Source organism: Penaeus vannamei, chromosome 6 (assembly GCF_042767895.1).
Source record: "Penaeus vannamei isolate JL-2024 chromosome 6, ASM4276789v1, whole genome shotgun sequence".
Lineage (NCBI taxonomy): Eukaryota > Metazoa > Arthropoda > Malacostraca > Decapoda > Penaeidae > Penaeus > Penaeus vannamei.
In genome coordinates this window covers 8,715,797-8,735,579 of record NC_091554.1, presented here as the reverse complement: position 1 = coordinate 8,735,579, position 19,783 = coordinate 8,715,797, and the positions used below count along the sequence as shown (strand labels likewise).

General features: G+C 38.5%; 2 non-coding genes across 2 annotated transcripts; one reads left to right on the top strand and one right to left on the bottom strand.

Moving 5' to 3' along the window:
• Positions 1-6,891: 6,891 nt before the first annotated feature.
• Positions 6,892-6,964, bottom strand: TRNAE-CUC (transfer RNA glutamic acid (anticodon CUC)). Its single transcript has one exon. It is a non-coding gene; the product is annotated as a tRNA-Glu (tRNA).
• A 1,805-nt stretch (positions 6,965-8,769) lies between these two features.
• On the top strand, positions 8,770-8,841 carry TRNAE-CUC (transfer RNA glutamic acid (anticodon CUC)). The gene has a single exon. It is a non-coding gene; the product is annotated as a tRNA-Glu (tRNA).
• The last annotated feature ends 10,942 nt before the right edge of the window (positions 8,842-19,783 follow it).

Genomic DNA, 19,783 nt, shown 5'->3' with positions numbered 1-19,783 from the left:
CCCGTGCTTCTCCCGAAATTCCGATTGGTTCTGTAGCGGTGGCACTGTAGAGACGGATGTCGTAAATACGGCTCTTAAGAGTGACTTGAATCTGCTGAAGCAATATCTCTAGAGAGTAGGGTTTAATGGCATCAAAATTTAGCTTAGATTTTTTTTAGCTGTTCTGTTAGCCAACCAATCAAAAAAATAATAATAACCAACGCTACCAAATACTAAAAGGAACATAGAAACAAATAAATCCCTTCACACAATAATTTCTCAGATATGTGGCTGAGAACCTCGGGCATTACGAAACTGGGAGAATATGGGAAAATCTGGCTAATTCTCTCGCCAGCGACCGGCTGTGTTTGATTTTTTTTTTTTTTTTATTATTATTTTTTTTTTTTCTTTTTTTTTATAGAGCCAGTTGAGTAGTCGGGGGGGGGCACACATGCCTCCTCTGTTACGAATTGTAGAATTATTGATTTAATAATGTCTATTTGGCAATTCATCAATGACTTTTAAGACCGTTAGAACACAATCGATGTCAACCCATTCACGAAGTTGGTAGAGAGGGAACGACGAGAGGAACCAGACGGAAATAAAGAAGGGAGGAATGGCGATTTCACAATAGCAACTCTGTTTCCGCTGATTGTTTGTAGAGTAGACTGAGTAGTCGTCTGTCAAATTGTTTAAAAGGGTAATGATGCTTTTTGTGTTAATGGCGGACTGCAGACCTGGAATGTCCCAACTAGAGACGTAATTTCTTTCTCTTTTTTCTTGAAAAGGGAAAATATATGCCAACGGAAGGAGCACTTGGAAGCGCAGTTTGCCGTCTCAAAATACCTTTGAAGGATGTAGCATATCTAATTTGACGATAAAATGGGCAAACGAAGGAAGAAATTCTCTTATAAGGATCAATGGTGGAGAGATTTTTGTACATCCCCCCCCCCCACCAAACATGCAATACGTCGCAGTATCTCATACCTTTTCTGATCACAGGTTAAATCTTATCATAAGCACAACCTTTGTGACATGAATCCAGTGTGGTCTAGTGGTTAGGATACGTGGCTTTCAGCCGAAGGTCCCGGGTTCGATTCCCGGCACTGGAAACCAGTTAAGCATTTTACTATATTTTATACCTAACCTTGAATGGACTTCTCTTTCCAAGTTTCTTATTCATGTAGATCATTCTAATTCAAAGGATAAAACATAAAGAATTCAAAACAAAACACTGAAATCCGTGGTAAGATTAGCGTAACGGAAAAGTTTCTGGATGCAACTGCGAGTCTGTGCTTACTTGTGAGACTGTGTGGGTCTCGTATGCTTTTACTTTCTACGTATCAGATAAGAGAGTTTGACGAGTAAATGTGAAGAGAATTATGAAACATGAGAAAATGCGTGACATGGGATTATTATAACTATTAAGTCGCGGGTTAAAACAAGGAAAGTCTGTCAGAATTTAGGTATTATCTTAAACATCTTTCTAATATCCTGACAAAAACCTCTGTTTCTACGTTGTCAAAGCATTAGTATGGCTGTAACACTAGAGCCGACAAACATTATTTCCATTCACTACAGCTCTCTTGGCTAGGTCACGTTTCACGCTAAATTCTACAACGCTCTCTCTCATTCACGCTTTTTTTGCCTCCCCCCCTCTCTCTCTCTCTTACTCATTGAGTCCTTTCCTTCTCTCTCTCTTCCTGCCTATCTTTCTCTCATATACCAATTCCTATATTGACTCATTTATCCATTCTGCCATCCACTCTTACTTTTATCCACCCACTCTGTTTATTTAATTTCATTCATTTACCCTCCTTCTTTCATTTCAGTCGACTAATATTAACATCAATTTCTATCTGATCCTTACGGACCTGAAACCCTTCCATGGACCCCAAGGTAAGAGCCCCGGTCTAGGGGCTGGCTCCCCCTCCCCTCCGGATTTATGTGATAGCTCCTCTCTCTTCCTAAAATCTTGTATGATCGTTTTATTAACATCTAAATGGAACAAGGGGCCAGACCTCGAATTTCACAACTCCAGATTTCTAATTTGATGATAAAATGGGCAAAGGAAGGAATTCTCCGATAAGGATCAATGGTGGAGAGATTATGCGCCCCCCATCTAATAAGTCATGGTATCTGATACCATTTCTGATCACAGTTTAATTTTTTATCTTCAGCACAACCTCAATCATTAAGTAATCCAGTGCGGTCTAGTGGTTAGGATACGCGGCTCTCAGTCGTGAGTCCCGGGTTCGATTCCCGGCACGGGATAAAATCCAGGTGCTTTTGTATTATTTTTCATATCTTACCTTGGTTTGGTTTCCATTTCCAAGTTGCTTACTCATGTACATCAGTATTGCTTGAAGAATAAATTTAAAAAACAAATCGCTGTGAAATCAGTGGTAAGATTAGCATAAACATCTTTCTAAAATCCTGACAAAGACCTCTGTTTCCAAGTTGCCAAAGTATTAGTATGGATGCAACACGAGAGCAGACAAAAACCTTTCCATGGCTGTCAAATGAGTCGTGCTACATCCTTCCAAGCTATTTTGAGACAGCGAACTCCGCTTCCAAATGCTCTTTCTGTTGCCATATTTATTTCCCTCTTCCAGAAATAGGAGAAAGAATTTAGGTCTGTAGTTGGGAAATTCCAGGTCTGCAGCCGGCCAGTAACAAAGAAAAAAAAAAAAAAAATGCAAAACATTATTACCCTTACTACAAGTTTGCCAGATGACTATTCATTTTAAAGAAATCAAATGTAATAATCTACACACGTTGCTATTGTAATATCACCATTCCTCCCTTCTTTATTTCCGTCTGGTTCCTCTCGTCGTTCCCTCTCTACCAACTTCATGAATGGGTTAACATCGTTGTGTTCTAACGTTTAGAAAAGTCACCGATGAATTCCTAAACAGTGAGTATTACGTAAATAATTTTACAAATTTTAACGGAGGAGGCAGGTGACCCCCCCCCCTCCCCCCTGACTACTCATTGGCTCTATATTCACAATGAATCAAACACAGCCGGTTGCTGGCGCCAGAATCAACGAGAATTTACCAATTCTCACCAGTTTCATAATGCGCGAATTTAGCATATATCTGAGAAAGTAGTAAAGGAATTATCTTTTTCTATGCTCCTATTTTACCTTCACCAAGGAGGTCATTTTTGGTAGTGTTGGTTAGTTTGTTGGTTGGTTGATTGTTTAGCAGAATAAATAAAAAAAAGGACTAAGCTAATTTTTGATGCCATTAAACCTTACTCTTTAGATATATTACTTCTGTGGATACAAGTTAATCTTAAGAGCAGCATTTACGACATCCGTAAGGCGCAAAATACCACAACGTTCTGTCTCCTATTCGTTCGTTAATTTTCTTCTTTTGCCTCCCTCCCCCCTCCCCCTCCCATCAAAAGAATAGACCAGCAAAATGAAAATATAACCTGAATTCCTGTTACTTTTCTAAGGAGGCGAGGAAAGCTAGAATTATGTCATACTTCCTGTCTTCCTAAAATCTTGTAAGATTATCTATAGCTATCAAAAATCTAAATGGAACACTGCCTGGCCAATCACACACCTTACTGATATCACTGTGATAATACTGTGTTATTTATTCTTTTTATGTCCTCCCTCCCGCACCAGTCACTGGATCGCTCAGCATTTAAGCCTCGTCTGCACAGAGAACCACAGCGTCTGCTGCAGTGCACTCTACCTCACTTCCTTTTCCATCTTCCATGAGAACAAGAACAAGAACGGCGTCTGTGGCAATCGCTGGAACAATCCATCATATTCCGCGAAATGTTAAGTGTTTTTGTTGCACTCGGAAGAACGTTTCACTATCCCCGTAATGCACTTGTCTCGTACCAGTTTAACGTAGGCCTACTTCCCTGTGACCTTCCCCACGAAGTACTTTAACTCGCCCCGAGGGACACAATTTCTTTGTATTTCGATGCAAATGCCTCAGTGCCCCAGTCCGTCATGCTTCGTGACTCTAAAGTCCTCCAAATGCACTGTATTACACCGTACACTACTCTGATGACATTTAGAGTATGGAAAAACTGCTTGTTTTCAGGTTACATTCATACATACATATACGCACGTGTGTGATTAATTGAGGTTAAATCTGATCCCACATTTGGACTACACATATTGTTTTTGTTTTCAACGCAATTAAAACATTTAAAAAATCTTATATCGGCTAGTGGCGAGACCCGCGTTCGATTCCTTGCACGGGAAACAACGGATTTTATAAACTGCATTATTTACTTGCTTTGAAAAATGACCTTGGCTTCATTTGATTTCTATCTTGCTTGCTCGTTTGGCTCAGCCTTATTTGCATATTTACTTCCGAATTACTTTTTAAACGAAAGGAATCTGAAACAGATGGTAAAGGGATCGATTTGCATGGAAACATATAATGTGTATGTCTGTGAATGTGTATGTCTCATTACTACGTTCATATGTGCCTATAGGTATAAAATATGTATTCAAAAAATAAAGTTTTTGTTAAGCTTAGCTGAGGGGTGACATTTGTAAACCACTGAAACACAAAAAGACAGGAATATATGCGAAAATTTATGTATTTTCCCTGCATTATATTTAGATCTCAGTTGCATTAAACACTAAGCAAGTAAAGAAAAATAGATATAAGATATATATGAACCATTAAATATATTTTAGGCTACACATTAGAAGCTTGTGTCTCTATCTAAATTAATAAGTTTGTAATTATCTAAACCCGCTTATCCATATGATAATTAGAAACTAAATACCCACAAGGAAAGGTTAGAATACAGGATAAACACTGGTAATTCCGACCATAGCGAAATAATGTTAAGGATATAAAAGCTAAATGAATAATAAGAAAAGAATATTTGATTTTTTTTTATGTTATAGAGTGCAGGCGTTCAGAAGTAAATGTAATTGTTATTCAGGAAAATAGCAAGATAAGTAACAAAATCAAGACCAATGGGGGAAGAAGGAAGAGGGCAATGAGATCCCTTTCCCCTAGAAAAAGAAGGAAAAAACATTCCTTCAGACAATAATTTCCTAGCTATTTGGCGTCGGATTGGCTGAGAACCTCGGGCTCTACGAAGCTGGGGGAATATGGTAAATTCTCGCTGATTCTCTCGCCAGCAACCGGCTGTGTTTGATTTATTGTGAATAAAGAGCCAGTTGAGTAGTTCAGGGGGCAAGGCGGGTGTCAGAGTCCACTTGCCTAGTTTGTTAAGATTAATATTTCCTGTTTCAAAATAGGGTTGAAGGATGGATGTAGTACATCTAATTTGACGATTAAATCGGCAAACAATGGTAGGAAATTTCCGATAAGGATCAATGTTGGAGAGATTAAGAACCCTCCCCCCCCTCCCATCTAACAAGTGGGATATGAAACCATTGCTGATCACCGGTTAAATTTTATTCTTAGCACAACGCCACTCATCAAGTAAATCCATTGTGGTCTAGTGGTTAGGATACGTGGCTCACAGCCGTGAGTCCCGGGTTCGATTCCCGGCATGGAAAAGTGGGGAGATATTTTATATATCTTATATCTTACCATGGTTGGGCTTCTATTTCCAAGTTACTAACTCATGTATATCAATATTATGCGAAGGATAGAATATAAATAACCAAAACAAATCACTGAGAAAAAAATTAAACATTCCCTGTTTCTCAATCCCCGAGGTTCTCAGCCAATCCGATGCCATTTAGCTAAGAAACTAATGTTTTGAAGGAGTGTTATTTTTTTCTTCTTTTCTTTTTATTAGTGGGGAAGGGGTTCTCATCATTCTCTTTCATCTACCCCTAATGTTCTTGTCTGTTATTAATCTTGGGAAAGTAAAAAGAATAAACAACACGGTATTATCGCACTCATATCGGTAAAATGTGTTATTGGCCAGGCAGTGTTCCATTTAGATGTTTAGAAAGCGGTAATATCACAAGGTTTTAGGCAGAAAGAGGAGGTATTGCATTATTCTATGCTACGTCATGTGTGGGAGTGGGGGGGGGTGCCTATCCTAGCCTCTAGACAAAAGTAACATCAGGATTTCAGCTCATATTTTCATTTTACTGGTCTATTTTTTGAATGGAGAGAGATGGGGAGGCAAAGAATAAAAAAGAGAGAATGAATAAATGAGAGAACGTTGTGGAATTTTGAGTAAGACGGTCTAACCAAGGGAGGTGTGGCACCTTCGGTGACGTCATCAAGACTCCCCGTGCTTCTCCCGAAATTCCGATTGGTTCTGTAGCGGTGGCACTGTAGAGACTGGTCGTAAATGCTGTTCTTAAGATTAACTTGAATCTACTGAAGCAATATCTCTGAAAAGTAAGATATTTGTAAGATAAAAAGTAAAAAATAGTTACTTAGCTTGACCAAGCAACGTTGTTTCCATGGGGCATTTTGTGGGGCCGCTGCTGTAACGTCCTACTGTCGACCGAACAGCAAATTCTTCCGTTATTCAGTCGGCTCTTGTGTTACATCCATACTAATGCTTTGACAACTTGGAAACATAGGTCTCTGAAAGTATTTTAGTAAGATGTTTATCATTATACATAACCTGACAAACTTTCCTTATTTCAACACGGGACAAAATAGTCAGTGATTCCATGTCACGCATTTTATGAATATGCTTCACAATGCGCTTCACATTCGCGCAAATCAAACTCTCATTTAATTCTTATAAAGTAAAAGCATACGAGACCCACACAATCCCACAAGTAAGCACAGACACTCGCAGTTGCATCCAGAAACTTTTCCAAACTATGCTAATCTTACCACTGGTTTCAGAGTATTGCTTTAAAGTCATTTATATTTCATCCTTCGAATAAAACTGATTTCCATGAGTAAGCAACTTGGAAAGAAAGACCTAACCAAGGTAAGTTAAAAAATAAAAGATATAATATAAAGAGATGGAATATTTCCCGTGCCGGGAATCGAACCCGGGTCTCGCGGGTGAGAGCCGCGTATCCTAGCCACTAGACCACACTGAATTTATTTCCGATATGAAGTTGCGCTTAGAGTGATTTTTAACCTGTGATCAGAAATGGTATTAGATGCCACTTAGATGGAAGGGGGGGGGAGGGTGCCATAATCTCTCCACCATTAATCCTTAAAAGAAAAAAATTTCCCTCGTTATATGTGCTACATCCTTCAATTCCATTCGGAAACAGTAAAGTACGCTCCAAAATTCTCTTTCTGTTGCCATATTTCTTTCTCTCTTCCAGAAATATGCGAAACAATTTAGGTCTGCAATTGCGAAATTCGAGGTCAGCAGCCGGCCATTAACACACACAGAACTTACAAAGCATTATCACCCTTATGAACAGTTTACCAGATGACTATTCAATCGAAAGAAATCAAATGGAATAATCTACACACATTCACCGGAAACAGTTGCTATTCTAAAATCGCCATTCCTTCCTTTATTTCCGTCTGGTTCCTCTCGTCGTTCCCTTTCTACCAACTTCGGAAATGGGTTAGCATCGTTTGTTCTGATATCTATAAAAGTCACCGATGAACTGCTAAATAGAGAGTATTAAATCAACAAATCTACAAATCTTAATCGAGGAGGCAGGTGACCTTCCCCCCTCCCCCCCTCCCCCCGCCTACCCAACTGGCTCTTTATTCACAATAAATCAAACACAGCCGGTTGCTGGCGAGAGAATCAACGAGAATTTACCATATTCCCCCAGCTTCGTAGAGCCCGAGGTTCTCAGCCAATCCGACGCCAAATAGCTAGGAAATTATTGTCTGAAGGAATGTTTTTTCCTTCTTTTTCTAGGGGAAAGGATCTCATTACCCTCTTCCTTCTACCCCCATTGGTCTTGATTCTGTTACTAATATAATTATTTTCCTGAAGTATGAGTAACAATTACATTTACAACTGAACGCTTGCATATTATAACACACACAAAAAGAATTGCTTATCAAATAAAGCTTTTATATTTTTAACGTTATTCCGCCATGGTTAGAATTACTGAAGCAATCTCTCTAAGTAAATATTAAAGTAACTTAGCTCGACCAAGCAACGTTGTTTCCATGTGGCGTACCGCGGGACCGATGCTGTATCTCCTTCTGTTCTTTCTCTCGGTAAATTCTTCCTGTTTAGTCATCTCTTCCCCCCACCCCTACGGCTCACACAGAATGAAAATGTTTTTTGTTTCTATATTCATAACATCAACGTATTACTGAGATAGTAATGTCAAAGAAACCATGTTTTGTGTTTGCTGATTATCTATTTTACATTCTTGCAATTCTACGCTGTTTAGAATATAACTGCGTATTTTCTATAGACAGCTTCAACCGAAATTGAGTTAATGACATTTCCTTTACATTATATATTATATTCAATAATGTAAACCTATGATTCCATTTTCTTTCTCTTTTGCTTTCGCTCTCATCTCACAATTCTCTTTCCACTATAAAGGTATTTCCGCTGAATGTGTTTATATTATAGCATCAGTTTTCTTTAAAATGAATCGTCTGCCAAACTGAGTATAAGGGTATTAATAGGTTACTTTTGTGTTAATGGCGGAATGCAGACCTTGAACTTGTCAACTGCAGACTTCTAAATTCTTTCTCCAATTTTTTGAAGAAATATGGCATCAAAAAGATCCTTTGAGGGCGCAGTTTCTTGTCTCTAAATAGTTTTGAAGGGTGAAGCACGTCTAATTTGACGATGAAATGGGCAAAAGGTAAGAATTTTTCCAATAAGGTTCAATGGGGGAGAGATTATGGCAACTCCTCTCCCATCTAACAGGTCTGATATGATACCACTGCTAATCTAAATAGTAAATCCAGTGTGGTCCAGTGGCTAGGATACGCGGCTCTCACCCGCGAGACCCGGGTTCGATTCCTGGCACGGGACAGCGCCATCGTTTTGACTTTTACTCATTGTAAGTTGATAATATATTTCTTCTCTTACCGTGGTCGGGTTTTTATTTCCATGTTGCTCACTCATGTAGATCACTATCTTTCGTAGGATAGAATATAAATGTGAAATCAATGGAAGATTAGCATAACTTGGAAAGGGATCTGTGCTTACCTGTGAGGTTGTGTGGGTCTCGTATGCTTTTACTTTATACGTATTAGATGAGTTTGATTTGCGTAAAGGTAAAGGAACTGTGAAACATTTGGATAAAATGCGTGACATGGAATTACTGACGATTACATCGTGTGCCAGAAGTCTGTCAGAAGTTAAGAATCATGTTAAACTTCTTCCTAAAATCATGACAGAGACTAGACCCAACAAAAAATCATTCCATGTCTGCTGAATAACAGAAGAATTTATTGTAAGTACAATAGGAAGGTACAGCACCGGCCCCGCGGTACACCCCACGGAAACAACGCTGCTTGGTCGAGCTAAGTAACTTTGATTTTTATATCTCTTTATCAAGACCTTATTCTTTAGCTTAATTGCTTCAGCAATTTACGACATCCGTCTCTACAGTGCCACCGCTACAGAGCCAATCGGAATTTCGGGAGAAGCACGGGGAGTCTTGATGACGTCACCAAAGGTGCCACACCTCCCTTGGTTAGACCATCTTACGCAAAATACCACAACGTTCTCTCTCCTATTCATTCGCTTTTTTTTTTTTTTTCTTTCTTTGCCTGCCCTCTCTTTCTCACTTTAAAAGAATAGACTTCAGCAAAATGAAAATATGACCTGAAATCCTGATGTAACTTTGGTCAAGAGGCTAGTATATGCCTCCCCCCTCTCCCCTATAGGTATAGCATAGAATTCTGTAATACCTTCTCTCTTCCTAAAATCTTGTGATATTACCGTTTTTTCTAAACATCTAAATGGAACACTACCTCTGAGCAGCAACTCGTGTAACCGATATCACTGTGATAATATTGTGTTACTTATTCTTTCTGCGTCCTCCCTCCCGCACCAGATGGCTCAGCATTTAAGCCTCGTCTGCGCAGAGAACCACATCGTTTGCTGCAGTGCACTCTACCTCACTTCCTTTTCCATCTTCCATGAGAACAAGAACAAGAACGGCGCCTGTGGCAATCGCTGGAACAATCCATCATATTCCGCGAAATGTTAAGTGTTTTTCAGTGTCCCCGCAGTGCACTCCTCTCATACCAGTCTAACGTAGGCCTACCTCTGTGACATTTTTCCTCACGAAATACCATAACGCTCCCCGAGGGACACAGTCTTCCTTGCATTTTGTTGCCCACAGTCCGCCATACTTCCGTGGATCTATAGTGCTCCAAATGCACTGTATTACACCGTACTCTTCTTTGGTGACGTATTTAGTGCATAGAAAAATAAAGGCTGGATTTAGGCTACATTCATATATGCACACGCATGCATGGATATGTATGTTTATAGGACACAATTATGTGAAACATGTAGAAGTTTATTAAGATTTCATGGTTCTTATTACTGTGGCACGATTTTTTTTTTTTTTTTTTGTGATAAATCTGGCTAAATCTGATACCACTGCTGAGCAACAAATGTTATTGATGGCGAGACGATTCCTTGCACAGGAAGCAACATATTTTTAAATTGCATTATTTCCTTGAGTGAACAAGCTGTGCTTAATTTATTATCAACACAATATAGTTAATCAAATAATTCTCGTATGGTCTAGTGGCTAGGATACGCGGCTCTCCCTCGCGAGGCCCGGGTTCGATTCCCGGCGCGGGATACGTCATGATTTTATATCATATTTCCTTTATTATCTTGTTTTCATTTCCATTTCTGTCGCTTACTCGTGTAGATGAGTATTATTCGTCGCATAAATTCTAAATAACTTGAAAACAAAACACTGTGGTAGGATTAGCATAGCTCGAGAAAGGTTCTGGATGCAACTGCGAGTGTCTGTGTTTAAACGTGTGGTTCTGTGGGTCTCGTATGTTTTTGCTTCGTGCGTATTACATGGGAGAGTTGGTTTGCTTTGCGCTTTTGTGAAGGGAAATTTTACAGGATGCGGGAAATAGGATTACTATGACTATTACATTATCAAGTATTATGGTAACAACATTACAGAATTTTAGGATACGTGTTTGAAGCTTTCACACACGCGCGCGCACACATACATATATGTGTATGTGTGTATTGATAGAAAAATAGACATGTAGATAAAGAGAGAGAGAGAGACATAAAAAGACACACATACTTATTTTCGTAAATATAGACATACATAAATATATAATTTATTTATTTATAGAAATGTTTATATCTATATATGAGGTCCCACTTGTTAGATGAGAGAGGGATGCTATAATTCCACCATTGATCCTTATCTGAAAATTTATTCCTTCCTTTGCCCATTTCATCGTCAAATTTGATGAGTTACATCCTTCAAAGTTATTCGCTTCCAAATGCTCTTTCTGTTTCATTTCTCTCTCTCTCTCTCTCTCTCTCTCTCTTGGAGAAATACGAAAAAATAGGTCTATAGTTGGGAAATTCGAGGTCTCCAGCCCTCCATTACCACACAAAACTTGCAAAACATTTTTACCGTTATAAACAATTCGCCAGACTGCTCTGGCTCAATATTCACAATAAATCAAACATAGATATGGCGAGAGAATCAGCGAGCATTTACCATATTCCACCAGTTTCGTAATGTCCGAGGTCCTTTGCTATGAATCTAAGAAATTATTGTGGGAAGGAGGTCTATTTTCTTCTGTTCCTTTTTTACCTCCGCCATAAAGGTATGTTTTTGGTAGTGATGGTTAGTTTGTTGGTTGTTTGGTTGGTTAGCTGAATAACTCAAAAAGTTATTTGTGTCAAAGCTATATTTTGATGCCATTAAACCTTACTCATTAGAGAAATTGCTTCTGCAGATCCAACTTCATCTTACGAGCAGCATTTACGACATCCGTCTCTACAGTGCCACCGCTACAGAACCAATTGGATAACCACATCGTTTACTACAGTGCGCTCTACCTCGCTTCCTTTTCCATCCTCCAAGAGAACAAGAACAAGAACAAGTTTTTCTCACTGTTCTCGTAGTGCACTCGTCTCATACTAGTTTCACGTAGGCCTACTGCTCTGTGACTCTCTTCCTTACAAAATGCTTGCACACTACGAGGGTTTTTTTCAATTTAGAGGGTTTTTCTTCTTTCTTACTTTTTTTCTTTCTTTTTTTTTTCTTTTTTTCTTTTTTTTTCCTTTCTTTCTTTTTTTCTTTCTTTTTTTCTTCTTTCTTTTTAGCAGTTGTCTCATACTTCCGTGTATCTAAAGTGCTCCAAATACACATTATTATACCGTACACTTTTCTGATGACAAAATTATTGTATAGAAAAGCCTAGCTGGATTTCGGGCTATATTTATACACACGCACGCGCTTATGCATGGTTGTCTTGACACAAATAAGTGAAATCATTACAGTGGTACCAGCTTTCCAATTATGATTAGCATTAATTAGAGGCTAAATCTGACACCACTGCTGGACAACACAAGCTGCTTTTGTGGTCAACATTTTAAAACCAAATAATGATACAGATCCCGTGCGGCCTGGTGGCGAGACCCGCGTTCGATTCCTTGCACGAGAAGCAACGGATTTTAGAAATTGCATTATTTCCTTTGAATAGCCTGGGCTTCATTTGATTTCCATCTTGCTTGCTCGTTTGGCTCAGCGTTGTTTGCACAATTAATTCCGAATTACTGTTCAGACAAAGACAATCTGAAAAAGGCGGTAAAGTGATCGATCGGCATGGAAAGATAAAGTGTTTGTCTGAATGTGTGTAAGTGTTTTCTTTACTACGTTAATGTGACTCTGTAAATATATGCTTTATAGAATGAAGACTTCTGCATTTAGCTTAGATGAAAGACGTTTGTAAACCATTGAAATATGAAAACGAGGAATAGGTTTAGTGAATGATAAGAAATAATTGCACCAGTTACCATTATTACTAAGGCAATAGGGGTAACTGATGCAATCCTAGAAAAAAATCGATTGGTTTTGCAATCCGTAGAGACGGATGCCGTAAATGCTGCTCTTAAGATAAACTTGGATCTGTTGAAGCAATTTCTCTAAAGAGTAAATTTGAATAGCGTCAAATTTTAGCTTAGTCTTTTTAAGTTATTCTACCAACTAAACAACCAACCTTTTAATCAAAAGTTTTATTTAAAAATGATAATAATAAATAAATAAATAAATAAAAATAGATAAAAATAAAGTTACTTTCCTCGACCAAGCAACGTAGATTCCGTGGCGTGTACCGCGGGGTCGATGCTGTACCTTCCTATTGTACTCCTGGAAAATTCTTCAGCAGGCATGGAAAGATTTTTTGTCGGCTCTAATTTTGCATCCATACTAATGCTTTGACAACTCGGATAAATAAATTTACTTCTATTTACTATTTCAAATAAAATACGAGACCCACACAATTTCACAAGTAAGCACAGACTCGCAGTTGCATCCAGAAACTTTTCCAAACTATGCTAATCTTACCACTGATTTCATTTTGTTTTCGTTATTTATGTTCTATCGAATGATAGTGAGCTACGTGAGTAAACATCTTGGAAATAGACACCCAACCAAGGTAAGATATAAAATAAATTATAAAAAACATAGAATTATATCCCGTGCCGGGAATCGAACCCGAGACTCGCGGCTGACAGCCTCGTATCCTATCCACTAGACCACACTGGATTTACTTGTGAGAGAAGGTTGTGCTTGTCATATCTTTTAACCTGTGATCAGAAGTGATATCAGATCCCCTGATTTGTTATCTTTCCACCATTGATCCTTATCGGAAAATTTCTTCCTTCGTTTGCCCATTTTAGCGTCAAATTAGATGTGCTACATCCTTCAAAGCTATTTTCAGACAGCGAACTGCGTTTCATAATGCTCTTTCTCTCAGCATATTTCCTTCCCTCTTCGAGAATTAGGAGAAACAATTTACAAATCTCCAGTTAGGAAATTCGAGGTCTGGCCCCTGGCACCTCCTCCCCCCCCCAAAAAAAAATACTATTTACCATATTTCCTGTTTCGTAATGCCCGAGGTTCTCAGCCAATCCGATGCCAAATAGCTAAGAAAGTATGGCATATTTCTAGGGCGGGGGATAGGGACCTCATTACTCTTTTTATTCCACCCCAATTGGTCTTGATTTTGTTATTAATATTATTTTCGTGAAGTTTGGGTAACAATTAATTTACTTCTTAACGCCTGCACTCCATAGCTTACAAAAATAATTGCCCATTAAATTAATATAGTTAATCATCCATTTATATTTTTTACCGTTTTTCATGTCTACAGTGTTTTATATAACTGAGATCTAAACATAATAAATCCTCGTTTTTTATGTTTTTGTATTTCATTGGTTTGCAAATGTCTACATTAATCTGGTATGAGACAAGCGCACTTCGGGGACAGTGAAACGTTCCGACTGCAGCAAAAAACATTTAGCCATTCGCGGAATATGATGGACTGTTCCAGCGATTGCGTTCTTGTTCTCGTTCTCCTGGAAGATGGAAAAGGAAGTGAGGCAGAGTGCACTGCAGCAAACGATGTGGTTCTCTGCTCAGACGAGGCTTCAATGCTGAGCGATCTAGTGGCTGGTGCGGGAGGGAGGATGTAGGAAGAATAAATAGCACGGTATTATCACAGTGTTACCGGTAAGATGTTCTATTTTGATGATTAGAAAACGGTAACCTCGCAATATTTTAGGAGGAGAGGAGGTATTACATATGTTTAAGTTATGACATGGGGGGGGGGTGACGCCGCGTATCCAAGCCTCTAGACAAAAGTAACATCAGGAGTTTAGGTTCTTTATTTTCTTTTTGCTTGTCTATTCTTTTGAAAGGAGAGGGAGGGGGCGAGACATAAAATTATTCGAAAGACTAGAACATTGTGGTGTGTGGCAACTTTCGTGACAGCTTCAAGACTCCCCGTGCTTCTCCCGAAATTCCGATTGGCTCTGTAGCGGTGGCACTGTAGAGACGGATCTCGTAAATGCTGCTCTTAAGATTAACTTGGATCTGCAGAAGTAATTTCTCTAGAGTAAGGTTTGGTAAAAAGAAGTAGAAAATAAAGTTACTTAGCTCGACCAAGCAACGTTGTTTCCGTGGGGCGTACCGCGGGGTCGATGCTGTGCCTCCTACTGTACTTTCGGCAAATTCTTCCGTAGACATGGAAAAGGTTTGTGTCGGCTCTAGTGTCACATCCATGCTAATGCTTTGACAACATGGAAACAAAGGTCTTTCTCAGGAATTTAGAAAGATGTTTAACATGATAATTAACTTTTAGCATAATTAAATTTTAGCACACGATATCATAGTTGTAGTAAATCCAAATTACGAATTTATCAAAATTCACATTTACACAAATCAAACTCTGTAATATAATACATATTAAGTAAAAGCATGCAATGCAAGCTGTGCTAATCTCACCACTGACCAATTTTTTTCTTTTTTTCTTTTTTTTTTTTTTTTTTTTGTTCTTTGTTTCATCCTTCGAATAATAATGATGCATAAGTAAGCAACTTGGAAATAGAAACACAACCAAGGTAAGATATAAAACATAACATAAAAGAGAATGAGGTATTTCCCGTGCCGGGAGTCGAACCCGGGCCTCGCGGGTGAGCCCCGCGTATCCTAGCCACTGGACCACACTGGATTTCTTAAAGAAATAAGATTGTGCTTGTAAAAACATAAACATGATCAGTAATGGTATCGGATCACATGATTTGTTCGATGGTGTGTGTGGGGGGGGGGAGTGCCATAATCTCTCCACCGTTGATCCTTGTCAGAAAAATTCTTTCCTCTTGCCCATTTGATCGTCAAATTAGATGTGCTACATCTTTCAAAGCTATTTCGAAACAGCGAACTGCGCCTCCAAAGGCTCTTTCTGTTGCCAATTTCTTTCCGCGAGAAATACGAGAAAGAATTTACAAGTCTGCAGTTGAGAAGTTCGAGGTCTGCATCCCGCCATTAACACAAAAATAACTTTTGGCAGACTTCATTTTCAATAAAACTGATGCTTTAATCTACACACATTCAGCGGAAACAGAGTTGCTATTCTAAAATCGCCCTTCCTCCCTTCTTTACTTCGGTGTGGTTCCTCTCGTCGTTCCCTTTCTTCCAACTTCGTTAATGGGTTAGCATCGTTTGTGTTCTAACGTTCATAAAAGTCACCGACGAAGTGCTAAACAGAGTATTAAATCAACTTTACAAATCTTAACGGAGTGTACAGAAAACCTGGCTGGATTTAGGGTTACATTTACAGACACGCACGCATATGAATGTTTGTCTGACACAAGTATGGGAAACGTGTAGATCGATATTAAGATTTAATGATTATAATTACTGCGGCACCACCTTTTTGCGTATGATTAGCATCAATCAGAGACTAAATCTGACACCACTGTTGGACAACACAAGCTGCTTTAAACCAAATAATAATACTTATTTAAACCAAATAATAATACTTATTTAAACCTAATAATAATACAGATCCCGTGCGGCCAGGTGGCGAGACCCGCGTTCGATTCCTTGCACGAGAAGCAACGGATTTTAGAAATTGCATAATTTCCTTGCTTTGAATAGTCTGGGCTTCATTTGATTTCCATCTTGCTTGCTCGTTTGGCTCAGCGTTGTTTGCACAATTAATTCCGAATTACTATTCAGACAAAAACAATCTGAAAAAGGCGGTAAAGTGATCGATCGGCATGGAAAGATAAAGTGTTTGTCTGAATGTGTGTATGTGTGTTGTTTACTACGTTAATGTGACCCTGTAAATATAATATATGCATCAAAGAAGGAACACTTATGCATTTAGCTTAGATGAAAGAAATGAAACAAAGAATATATGCGAAAGAGATATTTATGAAACATTTACTATATTTTAGTTACATATTAAAACTAATGTCTCTATCTAAAGTGATATGTATGCATTTATCGAAACAGGCTTATCCATTTGGGAAATAGAAACTAAATGCACACGAAAAAAAATCATAATTTAGAAGAAACGTTGGTAATTCCGACCATGGCAAAATAACCTTAAGGATATAGAAGCTTAGTGAATAATAAACAATAATTGACAGGCTTAGTGAATGATAAGAAATAATTGCAATCCTTGGGGGGAAAAATAAGCAATTTCTCTAAAGAGCAAAGTTTAATAGAATCAAAATTTAGCTTAGACACCTCAGGTAAAATTTGAATAACTTTAGTTATTCTGCCAACCAAACAACCAACCGTTTTACCAAAAGTTTAATAAAGCAAGTAGATAAGTAAATAGATTATACTAAAAAGTAGAACAAAAATAAAGTTACTTGGCAACGTTGTTTCCGTGGGGCGTACCGCGGAGCTGATGCTGTACCTTCCTGTTGTACTTTCGATAAACTTTACCACTATTCAGCAGACATGCTAAGTTTTTTGTCTGCTCTGGTGTTACATCCATGCTAATGCTTTGACAAGGCGGATGAATAGGTCTGTGTCAGGATTTTGGAAAGATGTTTAACATGATACTCAACTTCTGACAGACTTTCCTTATTTTAGCACAGGACATAATAGTCATAGTAATCCCATGTCACGCCTTTTATCAAAAGGTTTCACAATTATCTTCACATTTACGCAGGTCAGACTTTCTCATCTAATAGATATAAAGTAAATGCATACGAGACCCACACAATTTCACAAGTAAGCACAGACTCGCAGTTGCATCCAGAAACTTTTCCAAACTATGCTAATCTTACCACTGATTTCAGTCTTTTGTTTTCGTTATTTATGTTTTATCTTTCGAATGATAGTGAGCTACGTGAGTAAACAACTTGGAAATAGAAACCCAACCAAGGTAAGATATAAAATAGATTATAAAACAGATTTCCAAATGTCCCGTGCCGGGAATTGAACCCGGGATTTGTGGCTGAGAGCCACGTGTCCTATCCATTAGACCACACTGGATTTACTTACATGAGAAGGTTGTGCTTTTGATATCATTTAACCTGTGATCAGAAGTGGTATCAGATCCCACGACTTGTTAGATGGGGGGGAGGGGGAGAGGTGCCATAATCTCTCCACCATTGATCCTTATCGGAAAATTTCTTCCTTCGTTTGCCCATTTTAGCGTCAAATTAGATGTGCTACATCCTTCAAAGCTATTTTCAGACAGCGAACTGCGTTTCATAATGCTCTTTCTCTGAGCATATTTCCTTCCCTCTTCGAGAATTAGGAGAAACAATTTACAAATCTCCAGTTAGGAAATTCGAGGTCTGGCCTCTGGCACCCCCCCCCCCCCAAAAAAAAACAAAAAAACTACTATTTACCATATTCTGTTTCGTAATGCCCGAGGTTCTCAGCCAATCTGATGCCAAATAGCTAAGGAATTATTGTATATTTCTAGGGCGGGGAATAGGGACCTCATTACTCTTTTTATTCCACCCCAATTGGTCTTGATTTTGTTATTAATATTATTTTCGTGAAGTTTGGATAACAATTAATTTACTTCTTAACGCCTGCACTCCATAGCTTACAAAAATAATTGCCCATTAAATTAATATAGTTAATCATCCATTTATATTTTTTACCGTTTTTCATGTCTACAGTGTTTTATGTAACTGAGATCTAAACTTAATAAATCCTCGTTTTTTATGTTTTTGTATTTCATTGGTTTGCAAATGTCTACATTAATCTGGTATGAGACAAGCGCACTTCGGGGACAGTGAAACGTTCCGACTGCAGCAAAAAACATTTAGCCATTCGCGGAATATGATGGACCGTTCCAGCGATTGCGTTCTTGTTCTTGTTCTCATGGAGGATGGAAAAGGAAGTGAGGTAGAGTGCACTGGAACAATCGATGTGGTTCTCTGTGCAGACGAGGCTTCAATGCTGAGCGATCTAGTGGCTGGTGCGGGAGGGAGGACGTAGAAAGAATAAATAGCACGGTATTATCACAGTGATATCGGTAAGATGTTCTATTTTGATGATTAGAAAACGGTAACCTCGCAATATTTTAGGAAGAGAGGAGGTATTACATATTTTTAAGTTATGAAATGGGGGGGGGGTGACGCCGCGTATCCAAGCCTCCAAACAAAAGTAACATCAGGATTTTAGGTCGTATTTTCTTTTTGCTTGTCTATTCTTTTGAAAGGAGAGAGAGTGAAAGAGGCGGGAGGGGGCGAGACATAAAAAAAATATTCGAAAAAATAGAACATTGTGGTGTGTGGCAACTTTAGTGACAGCCTCAAGACTTCCCGTGCTTCTCCCGAAATTCCGATTGGCTCTGTAGCGGTGGCACTGTAGAGACGGATCTCGTAAATGCTGCTCTTAAGATTAACTTGGATCTGCAGAAGTAATTTCTCTAGAGTAAGGTTTGGTAAAAAGAAGTAAATAATAAAGTTACTTAGCTCGACCAAGCAGCGTTGTTTCCGTGGGGCGTACCGCGGGGTCGATGCTGTGCCTCCTACTGTACTTTCGGCAAATTCTTCCGTAGACATGGAAAAGGTTTGTGTCGGCTCTAGTGTCACATCCATGCTAATGCTTTGACAACATGGAAACAAAGGTCTTTCTCAGGAATTTAGAAAGGTTTAACATGATAATTAACTTTAGCATAATTAAATTTTAGCACACGATATAATAGTCGTAGTAAGTCCATATTACGAATTTATCAAAACGTTTCACAATTTTCTTCACATTTACACAAATCAAACTCTGTAATATAATACATATTAAGTAAAAGCATGCAATACAAGCTGTGCTAATCTCACTACTGATTTCATTTTTTGTTTTTTGTTTTGTTTTGTTCTTTGTTTCATCCTTTGAATAACAATGATGCATAAGTAAGCAACTTGCAAATAGAAACACAACCAAGATAAGATATAAGACATAACATAAAAGAAAATGAGGTAT